At 44.9% G+C, this 13,605-nt stretch overlaps 1 protein-coding gene across 11 annotated transcripts in view; it reads left to right on the forward strand.

Annotated features, from left to right (window-relative positions):
• Positions 1 to 448: 448 nt before the first annotated feature.
• The window catches only part of SOX6 (SRY-box transcription factor 6), a 685,495-nt gene continuing 672,338 nt past the window's right edge, over positions 449 to 13,605 (forward strand). For 2 of the 11 annotated variants that reach the window (XM_061146939.1, XM_061146891.1), the window contains exon 1: positions 449 to 628. The gene's annotated coding sequence lies outside the window, so the exon portion shown is untranslated. Of the gene's footprint in view, positions 629 to 5,001; positions 5,401 to 5,531; positions 5,569 to 5,946; positions 6,218 to 6,382; positions 6,900 to 8,447; positions 8,475 to 8,615; positions 8,752 to 13,605 lie in introns of those variants that run through there. The other 9 variants (XM_061146914.1, XM_061146883.1, XM_061146950.1 and 6 more) reach the window with 7 other exon arrangements.

A 13,605-nucleotide genomic window follows, 5' to 3' on the forward strand; every position in this document is an offset into this window, starting at 1 on the left:
CTGACCCTGGACAGGCTCCACGGACACATTGTCTTGGTTCATGTTTGTGCCCGCTCTGTGCTGCTGCCTTTGGGAGCCTTTTCAGCAGGGTAGTATGCCCGAGGCGCTTTCTCCCCTTCTTTATTCCCCCTTCTAAAAATGTGTTTAAAGATAAGTGAATATCCTTCTAAAACAAGTTAAAATCTTTCTCTGACTTTCCATTTGAGATGTCAAAAGGATTAAATAAATGAAACTTTATTTGACCGGGGAGTTTACCCAGAGACTTAACGACATCTCGGGTCTTTGGCCTTATTCTAATTCCATGGTGGTAATTACCCTTCGTTTCTTTAAGTGCAATAGATTTATTGCCTTAGAGACTATGCACAGTTTGATTGAATTATTCATTTTTTTTTCTTTGGTGTAGACTGCATCTGGGGACTCTGATGTGACGTGTAGATTTTTTTTTCAGGAACAAAGGGAATGTGGAAATGAAAGAGAGAGGGAGAGAGAGGCTGGCAGATGTAATGAGACGCGGTGAAGGTGTACGCAGACTGGCACTCCCACTCCTCCCTTCTGCTCTCACTGCAGCCCTGGGTAACTCGCAGGCTAACACAAACAGCTTTTCTCCCGCAGCCTGCCCTCTGTCACTGTAAGTACATCAGCCTTCTCTTATCAGCATGCAGATTCCAGCCACGCACTCCCCTAGACTCGGCTTTGCACCTTAGACAGCAGGAGAACATTTAAAAATTAACTTTCCTAAGCCAGGAAAGACATGTCTGTAAAACTTATTTTTGATTTATCTTTATTTTTCTTTGAAAAAAGTTCATGCATTTTTACCACTTTTCCCCACCTCCTTTGTGGCGGTGCTGCTGCTACTGTCGCTACCGCTGTGGTCTTCCCACTATGATGATGCGCAGATTCAAATGAAATTTAATGTTATTCTCTATCCATTTAAAGTCCAGGGACAATGCCTGGTCCTTTTGCAAAATGACGTCTTAAAGAACGCAGAGCATTATTCACAGTTTGCTTTTTTGCTTTTGTTGTTGAAACACGAGTTCCGACCTCTTTGAGGCAGAGTCCCAAGGGCACTGTTATTTGGGAGTTCGGGTTATTTGGTTACACCAAACTTAAATGAAGTGCGATGGACTGCTGGAGTCATTGGTGTGTTTGTTATTCCTGTTTAAGGAAATCAATTGCTAAAAGTTTTCTCTGGGCTGTAATTAAAGTTTCCAACTTCTTCCTTTTTGGCTTTTTATACTCTTTCACTTATTCTTCGTTTCAGTAAAAGTTCTCATTCTCCGTGTTTTGGAAGACATTTATATTTGTACTATTTATACAGTACCTATAAAGCCCTTCCTCAAAGAAGTTAGAAACCTTAGGATGAAATCATGTATATCTGAATTGTCCTCCCGGCTGGTTTAAGGAGACTTTCAAGGCGAGAATACGAGTCTTTAACAGTCGTTTTGATTTTTGCGTGGGTGCTTTAAATATTAACTTCTCGAGCAGAATTCATTGCGCTCCCCTTCCCAAGTTCAGGGGGACCTCTCTCCAGGAACCGAGCGCGCCTTTCATTTGCCGGTTCGCGCCTCTTCTCTGGAGGTGCGAGGCCAAACTTCGCAAAGCCGAGTTGTCTTTGCTGGTTGTCGTGCGCAGGGACACCCGGACAGCTCGGAGGCAGCGATAGCTGCGGGCAGGTAAGTCTGCTCTCACCGCTTGCCCCTTCTTCCCTCCATGGTTCCCGGTGCTCGGTGCCCGGCTTCTTGCGCAGCGCGGGGCTCCGACCCCCAGGGAAAGTGAGCCCTAGTGTGCCGGGATCTGGCCACGGTGCCTAGGTGTCCTCGGCTCCTTTCGGAACTTCCTGGAGCCCGCAGGCCAGTGCGGACCAGGTGGAGAGTCCGGCACTTCAACCCTCTGCAGCGCTCTTTGCCTTGCCCCCTGCTCTGTACTGCAGCGCCTGTGGCTTGAAAGGAAACTCTGAGGGCTCACTCCCGCCCCCGAGGGCCACGTGTCAACCCATGCACAGCCTGAAGTGCGGCACCGAGACCCCAAACTTTAGTTTCTTTCTTTTAGGGATTAATGTTGTGATTGGCTCGGGGTTCCGCCTTATCAATCTACTTTGGTTATCAGTTTACTAGATAAAATCTGAAGAGGATTCCGCCGTTCTTCCGCCGAAGGTCCACCGCGGCCCAGTATTAGGGCCTCGGATGTCGGAGATCTTGATAATGTCGCTTTTTTTGGCCTTCTGCCAGAAGCCTGTACCTGGTCGGCGGGGTCTGTCTTGTTCCCCAGATTCCCCAGTGCTGGGTGATTTAAAGAACTCATACGCTGGTACTTGTAAAGCTAAACTTACCACAACTTTGAGAAACCCAACTCGCGCCCCATCGTTTCCATCTGGGATGTTTCACCTCTCTCGGTGGCTCTACCCTGAGAATTCAGGCTTTGGGACTTAAAATTATCCCCTCTTCTCTCTGCTTTAACTCTGTAGGCATTTAGGAAGGGTCATTCGATTTTGCCCTAAAGCTTTCCAGAGATTTTTTGCTCCTGTAGTTGAGTTCTAGGGCCAGAGAGAGGCTTTGGAAGGACAGCTGGGCCAGGCCACACTCATTCACAAAAACAAAATAAAACAAAGACAAAATCAAAACCCAGAAGAGAGTTGACTCTTGTCTAGGATAGAAACACCAATCTGGGTTTGCCCGTTGGGCCTCTGAGGTCAAGGAGCACTCCTGGGAGTTTTGGGACCAGGTGTGAAGGAGCTGGCAGGAAAGGTGCCAGGCATTCTTTTCACTGGCTTCTAGGCTCTGGCCTCTCCAGGCAGATTTTTCCAGTCATGAAGATCTCTGGGAGAAAGGGACACAAGATTTCTGGTTGGGGACTGTTGTCCTCTCAGCCAACAGTCATCAAGTCATTTTAACTTGCAGTCTTCAAGCTTCCAATCCTCAGCATCATCTTTCCTAACTGGAATAGGAAATAAGCATGGGGCTATTCCTTCTGCCCCACTAATCCCAGGTGTTCATCCTGACCCTTATTTCTATCCTCTTCCTTCTCTTGTCTGGAGTTTATATGAAACCAAACATGGAGTATACTTTAAGAAGCCAATATACGACTAACAGACATCTCAGCTTGGTACATCTGCATTTACTTACTTTCTCCATTTTCTTCAAAGTTAGTGGAACTAAGATGAGGCTTTCTCCTCTGTATCTTTTATCATTTGATCTGTGAAGGTTTTCCTCAAATTGGCAACTTTAGATTGCATTAACTTTTTTATTTTTCTAGCTCTAATTCCTGACTCCTCTCTCCTGTCCATATCTTCTTTCACAAATTCCCTGTTTATGTAATGCCCTCTCATATCAGTTTCTACATAGCAAGGACCTCACTTCCACAAATCTCTGTAGGTTTACACTGATCGTGTCAGAACCCCTCTCTTAGCTTTTAATCTTGATGTAATTTGGGCTCTCCACTAACTTTAGTTTCTCAAATCTATTTCTTTGGGCCTGGCTTAACACAGGCCAACATCACCTTGTGCACACTGGCTGCTTCTTAGCTCTGTGTCTGCTGTTGTCAAAGCTAGTGTTCTCATCTATTTCTTTTGTTCTGTATCTCTATTACCTAACATCATGATTATTCTCTCCCTTCCCAGTCCCCCAGGTTTTTTTTTTTTTTTGCACTTAGATAAAATTCCAGGTCTCTGTTCCATTAGGCCACCCTATACTCTTCAAATCTTTTATCTACCCTACACACCCACATCAAAGAGAATCTTTAATTTGTGTAGGTTTTTTTTTTTTTTTTTATGGGGGGTGGTTAAACATAATTTTCTCTATCTGACTTACATGTTTTTGCAAAATGCTGTCCTGGGTGACTGAAACTTCATCTTTTACAACTTCCCAGCCACCCATCTTGAAATTGTTTCTCCAAATCTTTTCCTCTACAAAGTTGAGGTAATACACATATATCACTCACCCAATTCTGTGTAACACAAACTTAACCCTATAATAAATGTGTGACTATTTAGTTTATCATTGTATAAGGTATAATCATTTTTTTCTTTGGTAGTTTGTACATGTTTTGTTATTCACAATTTTAACCCATAAACTTCATATTCTACATGGCCTCCAGAATATGGCCCCCTACATATGTTAAGAATCTCCTGTATCAATTCCTTTTTCTCTCAGTTGCTCTTCCTCCATCTTTTAAAATAAGGTCCTCTTCCTCTATTTACTGAAATCCTGTTAACCTGTATGTTTCCATGATCTCTGCTTCCTGCATCTCTTTCTTCACTCTCTTTTGATTACTTCTCTTTTTCACTTTTCTTCATCCTTATTATTCATCCTAATATTCACCTTCCTTTCCTTCTTCTTGGTCTGCTTTAGCCCCTGTTCTTTCTCTTCTCTGTTTCTGCCATGACTCACTTCTGTGGTCCAGTTCTATATCTCAGTACTTCCTAACATTCAGTCCATTCATCATCCTCTTCACATAACTTTTTCAAAGCACAAACTACCACCCCTGCAATTCCTCTCCCACCTTCCCTCCTCCTTTTCTCCAGTTTGCTCCTTTCTTTCTCCCCAGTTGTCTACCTTTCCGCCTCTTCAGTTTGCCTTCATCTAGACTCCTCCTTCCAACAACTCCAGCCCTAATAGCACTCCTGGGGTCCTTTACTCCTCAGCCTTTTTCTCTCCACCTAATACTTGTCACCATTCCCCTCTGACCTCAACTCTCCCTCTTCTTTGTCGCCTTCCAGTTCTGTCCTACTAGTCGCTTCACTCTCTCTTCTCAGGCGCTTTCTCTAATTCCACCCTCCGCTCCCGCCGGTCTCTGCCCTCTCTCTCTCCGGCTCTCTCTCCTTTGCCTCCGCTCTCCCCTCCTTCTTCTTCCCCCGGCCCTCCCCCTCCCTCCCAGCTTCCCTGCCTGGCTCGCTGCCTCCCTCGCCTCTTGTCTCATCTTGCCTGTGTTGTCTGGGAGGGGAGCCCTGCCTCCTCTCCCTCGCTCAGATCAATGCCCTGGCCACTCACTTTCTGATGTTGCACGACGGGAAATGCTTTGAATACTTACGACATGGCCGCTCACACTGATTGCCAAGATTGACAGCACTAACCATCGCCTTCACTTGTTTCAAGGGGGAAGCCCCTAGTCACCCCGCTCTGCGCTCACCTCCCGGCACCCCGGCGGCAAACTTCTGCGGGTCAGCGTTCCCCCGCTCGGGGCGGGACACCCCCGCAGACTTGAGTTAACGGGCTTAGCCGGCCGCGGCGCTGGGGGGCTCTGCTCTCTTGCTCCCCGGGCTGAGCTAATTGACCCAGCAACGACTCCCCTTCCTTAATTTTTTTTTTTATTTGTATCTTTCCCTTTTTTCTTTAATGCCATTTACTCCCGCGGCGCAGCGCACAAGGAGCCCTCCCGTGCGGTACCATCCTGGAGCCCGCCCAGGTAACCGGGACGGAGCGAGCGATCTAGAGAGCGAGGGAGGCAGAGCGAGAGCGCGCGGCCCATTTGTGAGCTACCTGTTGGGGAGCAGGAGAGGGCAGGGGCAGGAACCCCGGGCCCGGCCGCCGGTCCCCAGCGCCTTCCGCTCTTGCCCTTCCGGGCAGCTTCAGGGTTAGTTTCACTGAGCTGGGACTGAGGGGTTGGGGTCGGACCAGAACTGAGTGCGCGGAGCCCCGCGAGGGCGCGGGTTGCCGGGAGCCACGGCCGCCCAGCCCCGGCGGGTTTCCGTACTTGGCTGGGGAGGGGAGGGGGGAGGAGGAGCGGGAGGAGGGCGCTCAGTGGGGCAGACGCAGAAGTGGGGGTGGGGGGGTGGGGGGAAGAGTAGAGGCTGAGAAAGGGGCCCGAGCGTCTGCCGCTCGCTGGTGGACGCGCGTATCCCTAGGATGCGTCCCCCTCTCGGAGAGTTGTGCCTTGTTCCGGAGGCGGTGACAGATCTGCGTGGCGGGCTTCTGGTTTTCTTGCCACCCCCTATCCCCAAAATCCACTCGGAGAAAACACATGTTGTAGCTGTAGATAACTGTGCGTGGGACACTAAGGCAAAAAGGGCAGGAGAGAGAGACAGACAACGCAACCTTTGACAACAGAAAGCTGTTATCGCCATCCTAAGTATTCGTCCGGAAATCTGTCCGCCCTTTCGGCCCACCTTATTCCTCCTCCTCCGCCTCCCCGTATAGATACTCTAATCTATATAACTGGGAATGTTATGAAAAAGAATCAGGTGGCTTAGAGAATGAATTTTTAAGTCTTCATGAAGTTTGAGGTAGGTATTTCATTGAAGTTTGCGCCAAGTGTGTGATGGAGGAAGCTCGTGTGCTTGCGTGTGTAGTGTTCTCTCTCTCGCTCCCCGTGTGTGCGTGTGTGTGTGTGTGTGTGTGTGTGTGTGTGTGTGTAAGCATATGCGTTTGTGCTGTGTGAGGGTTCAGATGGGACCGCTGGGTGGAAAGGCCCTTTGTGCCCACAAGAGGGCAGCATCCTGAGGGCTTTGTGAGCGCTGTATCTCTCGTTATCGCTGTAGGCTTAGGTTTGAAGAAAGTTATACCGAAACTTTCAAATTGATACCACATCTTATTTTGTGATATTAAAAAAAGAAAGGCATAAAGAAATTAAGAAGGAAAGAATAGAAGCAAAGAAAGAAGAGAGAAAAAAAGAAAAGCAGGCAGCCAGCCTACTCCGGGAGAGTCCTAGTCACACCAAGACTAGGGGGAGGGCTGTTTTAATTGTGGGTTTGGCCGACTGACGACTGGAGTGCCTTCCTCGGCTGTCTTAGTTGTAGCCGGAGGTCATGTAAATCGACCTTAAAAGAATGCATAAGCCATAAATTAAAATAAACCCTCACCCAAGGGCTGATCCATAAGTAGACAATATCCAACCTGGACAAAACGAGCTTCCCTCACGAGCCGACCTAAACCGCATCCCCCTAAAGAATAGAGACTAAATGCAAAGTAAGTTTCCCAGCGAATATTTTGTTTTCTTGAAAAGTGTTGGGGTGATTCGCCGTGTGACTGACTGCGATGTCGCAGTTTCCCGGAGCGCTTCAGTATTACCCAGGCTCGGGGTGCGGGAGGTCGGGAGGACCTGCCGGGTTTCTGGGCTTCCTAAACGCTACCCCCACCCCACCCCCATTTTGGTTTGGAAACTTTGGCTATTTGTGGGGTTGACGATGGCCGAGGGCGGGCGAAAGTCTAGGATCTCGTCCGCGCTGTCTGCCCGCGTTAAGTTTACCGGGAGGAGCTCAAAGAAAACCCGGGTCGCTAGAAAAGCAGCTCTCTCCCTCCTCCCACCCTCACCCGAACGCCGCTCCGCCGCAACTTTCCCGGGACCCCGTGCAAGTTGCCTCTAGTTCCCTGCGCTCTTTCCCTTCTTCCCCCATCCTTCATTTTTGGACGTGACTTTGAATGATCTTTTTAGGAATAAGCAAATCGAATTCCGAGACAATCCGAAACCCAAGCGCTAATCCGTGGCCCTCTTTTCCCTCGGACGCTCTGGCGGTGGTGCCGGGCCGGCGGGGGCGCGTGTGACCCGGCCGCCCAGCGCTTCCCGGAGCCGACTCGGCCTCGGAGTCCTCGCTGCAGCAACACAGTCGCCCGCGCGTTTCTTCCCCTCCCCGCGTCCCCGAGCCCCGCCAGCGCCCTCCGTCCTTCTCGGCGCCCTGCCCGGTCCCCGCCGCCCGCTGCCCACTCCGCAGATCCGCAGAGATCCGCCGCTCTGGGGTTCGGCCCAGGCCCGGGGGCGGTGCTGCCACCCGCCCGCGGCCCAGCCCGAGCCTGACCGCTCCCAGAGGGAGCTGCTTTCTTCTCCTTAAAGGGCCGGGCAGAAAAGGGAAGAGGCTTGTGCAAAGGTTGCCGGGGTTGCTCGGGCGCCCAGAGCGGGGCTGCGGAGGACAGATTAGCTCCATTTCCTGGGCTATTTCCCGGGCGCTCCGCGCAGCTTTAATATAAAAAGAGAATCGGTGTGTTTGGAACAGATAAAAGGTGGTTGTTGCTGGAGTGTTTTGAGGTTTTTTTTTTTTTTTAAAGCTCTCAGGCTGACCAAGTTTGAAAACGTTTGTTTGTATGAACTGCCAGATATTGAATGCTGCCCCTATTTGGGGACTAAAAATAAGTCTTCGACTTTGCTGGCGGGGATGGACTGTTAGCGAGATGGGTTGTCCCCGGCTGCTTCTCTGTGTGTGACCTCTTCGGAGGGCTGAACTTGAAGTTTCGGTCTCGAGATGGCCCAAAGCCGTTGCTGCGGCAAACTGGGCTGGGCTCCGGACCTCCCGTCACACTCAATGGGGCGCTGGGATGACGTCCGTGTCCGGGGCGCTTGACCCCGGCGCGCACTCTTGCGGCTGGCTGGGCTTTTGGCTCTGGCCGGGCGGCCCAGCCAACAACCCAGTGGAGTCGGGATGTGAAGAGTGCCCCCTCTCCCTGCCTCCCGAGGGTCTCCTCCCTTCTGCCCTGTGTAGTCACATGCCCAGGTTTCTCCCCCGGGCCCGAGGAGAACAGACACAGCCCCGCCCAGTCTATTTCTAGGAGGTGAGTTTGGTGAATAAAAAGGTCAAGTGGTCGGGTCCGAGAGCTGATCCATGGCGAGGGGGGACAGGATGGACACCTGGCAAGGACCTCCCCGCCTGTCCCCCCTTCCTCTCCCCCGGTCCGCCCAGCTCACGACTGGCCTCCGCAGGCCACATTCTTGCGCTAAGTGAGAAAATCTGTGGGAAAAGCAATCCCGAACCGGCCAAGAGCCGGCGAAGCTGATCCTGCGCTGGCATTTTGTTTTGAACAGTTGCTGAGGTTGACGTTTCCTCATAAGGTAAGGTGTCACTGGACAGTCGGCTGCCCAAATGCCACATGTATAATTAGCCTGCGCACTCAGCACCTCGTCCCGGAGGCCCATAGGCACGGGCTTGGCGGAGCTGGTCCACTCAGCACCGTTCCAGGCTACAGGATTCCCGTGGGAGGGCCGAAACAACCAGGACAGCCTCTGGAGGCCCTGGCACTAGAGAAGACTGTGGCAGTGTAGTCTTGTCTCTCTCTCTCTCTTTCCACTTCTCGTTTCTTCTCTAGTTTTCGGCTGAGGGCAGACTACTGGTTAGATAGGCAAGCCCGACACAAGCGGCAGGATGCGTGCTGAACGAGGAAAGGGGATGCAGAGTAAATCTGGCGCTACACCTGCTCTACACACTCCGCCCATGGGGGAGGGCTGCCAGTGCCCTTCAGTCTGCGCTATCCCAGTAGGACTAGCGCAGACTTGGCGTTGTATCCTGGCTTGGGTAGGGGCTTCAGTTTCTAGTTGGACTGTTCACCTGTTCTGTGCTTCCTCCTGCACCCACCCCAGAGGTCTCAGCAAATTGCTGTATGCGCTCAGATGGCAGTTTCTGTTTCCCCCCTCCAGGCCTAGCCACTTGGGGCTGCTAGTGTTCACTGTGCGGGCGAACCTGTAAATATCTGCTCTCTCCCTGTCTCACTCTTATTCAGCCTGGGGTTTTTAGGAGCAGTACCCTGTTCTGTTTGTACCCAGATTGGTGCTTGAGCTTCCTGCCTAGCTTTCTAGACCTCAGCTTCAGGTCAACTTTAGTCTGCACTCTCTGGAAGAGACCAGATGTCTGCAGTCATGAACATGAGCTTCCCCCTATCACCCTGTGCAATAATCATGGAATTCAACACTCAGCATTAGACACTTTCATCACTCTCCCTTCTTCCCTTGTTTCTAAGCCACTTAGATATTCCTGATACCTACTAGAAGATTCTCTTTACTTGAAAACAAACAAGCAAACATCTTAAACCTTTCACAAATTCAGTGGGATAGAGTTAGCTTGTCTATGGCAGCAAGAGTGGACTTTTCTTCTTGATGGTGGGGACGTGGCTTATTTAGTTGCATTTGCTTTTGATTGAATCAATGAAATACTTTATTTTATTACAGCAGGGAAAAAGTTATGACTGATTTTTTTTTTACTGTACCAGACCATAAATATATAATCTATGTATATTTGAGTGTATCTTCCTGAATACACATATGTAAGTGCATGGGCAGTAGGCCAAATGGCATGTAAATTTTTTTCTCCTGCATTTTTGAAAACCTCATAAATCAAGAGAGATTGTCCCATTCTAAAACAAGAACAACAAACACTAACTAAAAAAAAATATCCTTTAGACTCTGAAAGCAAGTAAGTGTGCACTACACATATTAGATCTAGCTTATGACCAAGGGCAGTAAGTGACCAGGATCTAGACAAGTGCTAGGTCATTAATTCCTCTGGCAAACTAGTATCTTCTGTTGCTTTTCTTGTATCACTGCCACCTCCTTTTTTCCTCGGTTCTCCCACCATATTCTTTTTAAAGTGGCAAAACTAAATATTGTTTATTGTATTTATTGTTGTTCTTAATTTTTATTTTGGAAGTAACAAGAAGGAACTTTCTCTTGGTATATATGTATTCTTGAAAATGCAAAATAAATTGCAAGTTTATTATCACAGAGCATGATACAAGCTCCTGTAATAGTATACTGTGTAAGCACAGTGCCCAATATTACACTACAAAGAAAGGTAGATGTAAAAAAATTAATAAAGCACTATCAATATCTATATCTTAAATTGATTCTGTAATGGATTCAGTAACTGAATATCTAGAAGAAATGACATTCATATTGTCTGCTGGACATTTTTTCATTAGCAGTAGAAAGATATTTTTCTTAGTAAGGGAAAAGCACATATGTAAAATGTTAACTTATTTAGCAAATCTTTCTCTTATAAGGCTTTAACAACATATTGCTTTAAATACATAAATGATAAATTTTGGTGGCATTATTGAGATTTTATGCTGTTTCTATTTGACTTCTTTTAGGAATTATTGGTTTATTGGTCACTGTTGAAATTTTTACACATATCTATCTTATATTGAAGGAACTAGTGACATTTTAAAAATCCTCTTTCAATTAGTATACTAGATACTGGAGTAAATGAATTTTATTTTCACAAAGTTTAGTGTACATTGGCTTTAACCCTTACTTTTAATATTTTCTATACTTTTCTGTATTGTTAGGTTATAAATCTCTAAGTTTGAAAGAATTCTCTTGTTAGTGAGATAATTGATAGATACCTTTTCACTATTTACAAACAGCATTCTGTAAAAGTATAGTAGAGTACAATTAAAATTTTGGTTGTTCTAAGAGCTATTTGTTTAAATATAGTTTAGGGGTGCATATATATCAATTGATGTTTTTGAAGTCAAGTGAAACATTCCATCAAGCTAATGTGCCTGAGAGTACCATATCAGGCACAGACAGGTACTAGAAATGATAAAACACAGATAACATTCAGCAAGATGATTTGCAGATGGGATGTATTATCTGCTGTCATGAGGTTAGATGGGTCATATTACTGTTTTTTAAAAAAGTTAATCTAGGTAATTTCAGAATTATCAAGGTATATGAGATGTAATGAAAACAGATTTTATTATAAAAACTTGCTAAAAGAATGAACAAATAGTTTTGCTTTTTAGAGCAGAAAATGGACTTTCTTTGCATTTGGATTGCTTCTTGTTTAAGAAATAAAACTCTCCCCTATTATTTTTTTCCTAACAACAAAAATAATATATTGAACATTTTGTGTCTTTATCCTGTCCCCACATTTTCCACTGACTGTCCCCTGACTTTCAACATACTCAAGTAAAACAAAAACAAAAACAAACTGGTACTCCAGTATAGTCTATGAAAAGCAGTTTTTATTAACTGTTAGCACATTTTAAATGTATATCATATCATTTTTGCTGGAGGTTCTTCAACTGTGATCTGAAAACTAATTGCTTTGATAAGTTATATCAGAAACTTTAATCATTCTCTCATTATATACTTATTATACATTTATAGGAAGTGTGTTTTCATTTTTCTTGTTCTGTGGAAGAGGGTAAAAGTTTTTCAGCTAATCATTTTGTTTAGACTTTTAGTCAAACTGGAAATAATTTTAAATTAGTGTTATGGTTCTTAATAGAGCTTTTCAGATTTAAATATCCATTGTCATAATTTGGATAAAAATATCAATTGAGAGTGTAGGTGGAGATTGTAAGATGAAAAATCATGTAAGTCTACTACGTACTCTCTCCTCTGGAAAAGGCTGCTGGTCTGTTTTTCCTCAAATCTGTGGTAGTCTCAAAAAAGGGACCTCAAAACCCTAAAACCTCAGAGAAACAGTATCGATTCAGTTCTTAACTGCAAATCCTTCATATCGTTGCTCAAAATATCCAACTTTACACTAATATTAGCCATTCTTTTTATAGTGACACCATGCTTAGTAAAAAACTTCTAAGCACTGAGGTCAGGTGTTGAGATTGGATTCTAGTTTATTTTTTATGAATCAGATAAAGATTTCTGTGCATGAGACCATATGTGAAGATGAGAGAACAAGAACATTTCCATATCAAAGGCAATATATCTGAGGCTGCATGGTAATTAAAATGCAGTGGTTTGGACTCTGTGCACTAGCACTTAAGCAGAGCATTGCCGGGACCTTGTGCATCATGCAGGCGGTTGCCTCTTGCATACTTCTTGAAATACACTTATAATTTTGTACAAACATTTATGCCAGTCCACACTTTTCTGTGGATAATTTGTATTTCATCCAAACCATTCAGAGTAGAAGTTATTTTTTGAGCTACCCCCTCATTATGGCTTTTGTGCATCAACTATTTTTATTCTAGTTGTTTGTATTTCCTTTTACCAGAATGATGGCTTGTTTATATTCAGAATCTCTTCTTGCTCCTCTAAGACCCCTTATATATCACTCATGTTTTACTATTCACTCAAAAAAAACTTTCATCTTTAGTAAAGATGTGAATTATTTCCTGAGGTTAATTGTAGATGCTGTAATCTATTGTAAACTAGTAAACTACATAAAATCAACTGCCCAGTTATTTCTATTTTATAATGCCAATATGTTTAGTAATCCCCACTATATTGTACAGTACATAATATTGGAAAAATCCTTTTAGAAATATTAAAAGAACTCTGAGATGTTCTTTTTTTTACCTTTTAAAGGCATGCAAATGCATAGTGGCATTCTCTTTCATACTACTTCAAGTGAAAAACAATTATTTGAAACTATGGAAATCTTTGTTTATCTAAAGAGTCATCTCTGCATTTATAGGGAGACATTTGAGTTTATTTATAAAGAACTAGGTTAGCATTGTAACCTGTAGTTATTTGGGGAAAAGATAGTGAAAAAAAAGTCTAACAATTGGTAGTCCAATGTTGTGTATATTTTAGAAAATTTGCATCTTTGGTAATTAACTTGAATTTTCTGCTCTGTAATTTTCTAGATTTTCTATTTCTGTATTTGCTTTCTTTCTATGCATGTGGTAAGGAATTCACTAGTATATTTTACTTACTAAGCTCTTCTAGTCTATAAAGCTATTAAAAGGTTTTTCTGAATTGAATCACTATGTATTGAAGAAGCCTAATATGATATTGTGAAATCCTTTAAGAGTTTTTATGTTTAAACTATTTTGGATCAAAATTACTTAAATATATTTATTTGATGCTTTTCAATGATGACATGTATAAATAAGCATAATAAACATAAGGTAAATTTAAAATTCTTTATATGAAGTGCATATTAGTGTCTCTGCAAACATTCTGTATTCTCTCATTTCAGGTTCTCCCTTGATTTCTTTC

The sequence above is a fragment of the Dama dama genome, chromosome 1 (assembly GCF_033118175.1).
Source record: "Dama dama isolate Ldn47 chromosome 1, ASM3311817v1, whole genome shotgun sequence".
NCBI lineage: Eukaryota > Metazoa > Chordata > Mammalia > Artiodactyla > Cervidae > Dama > Dama dama.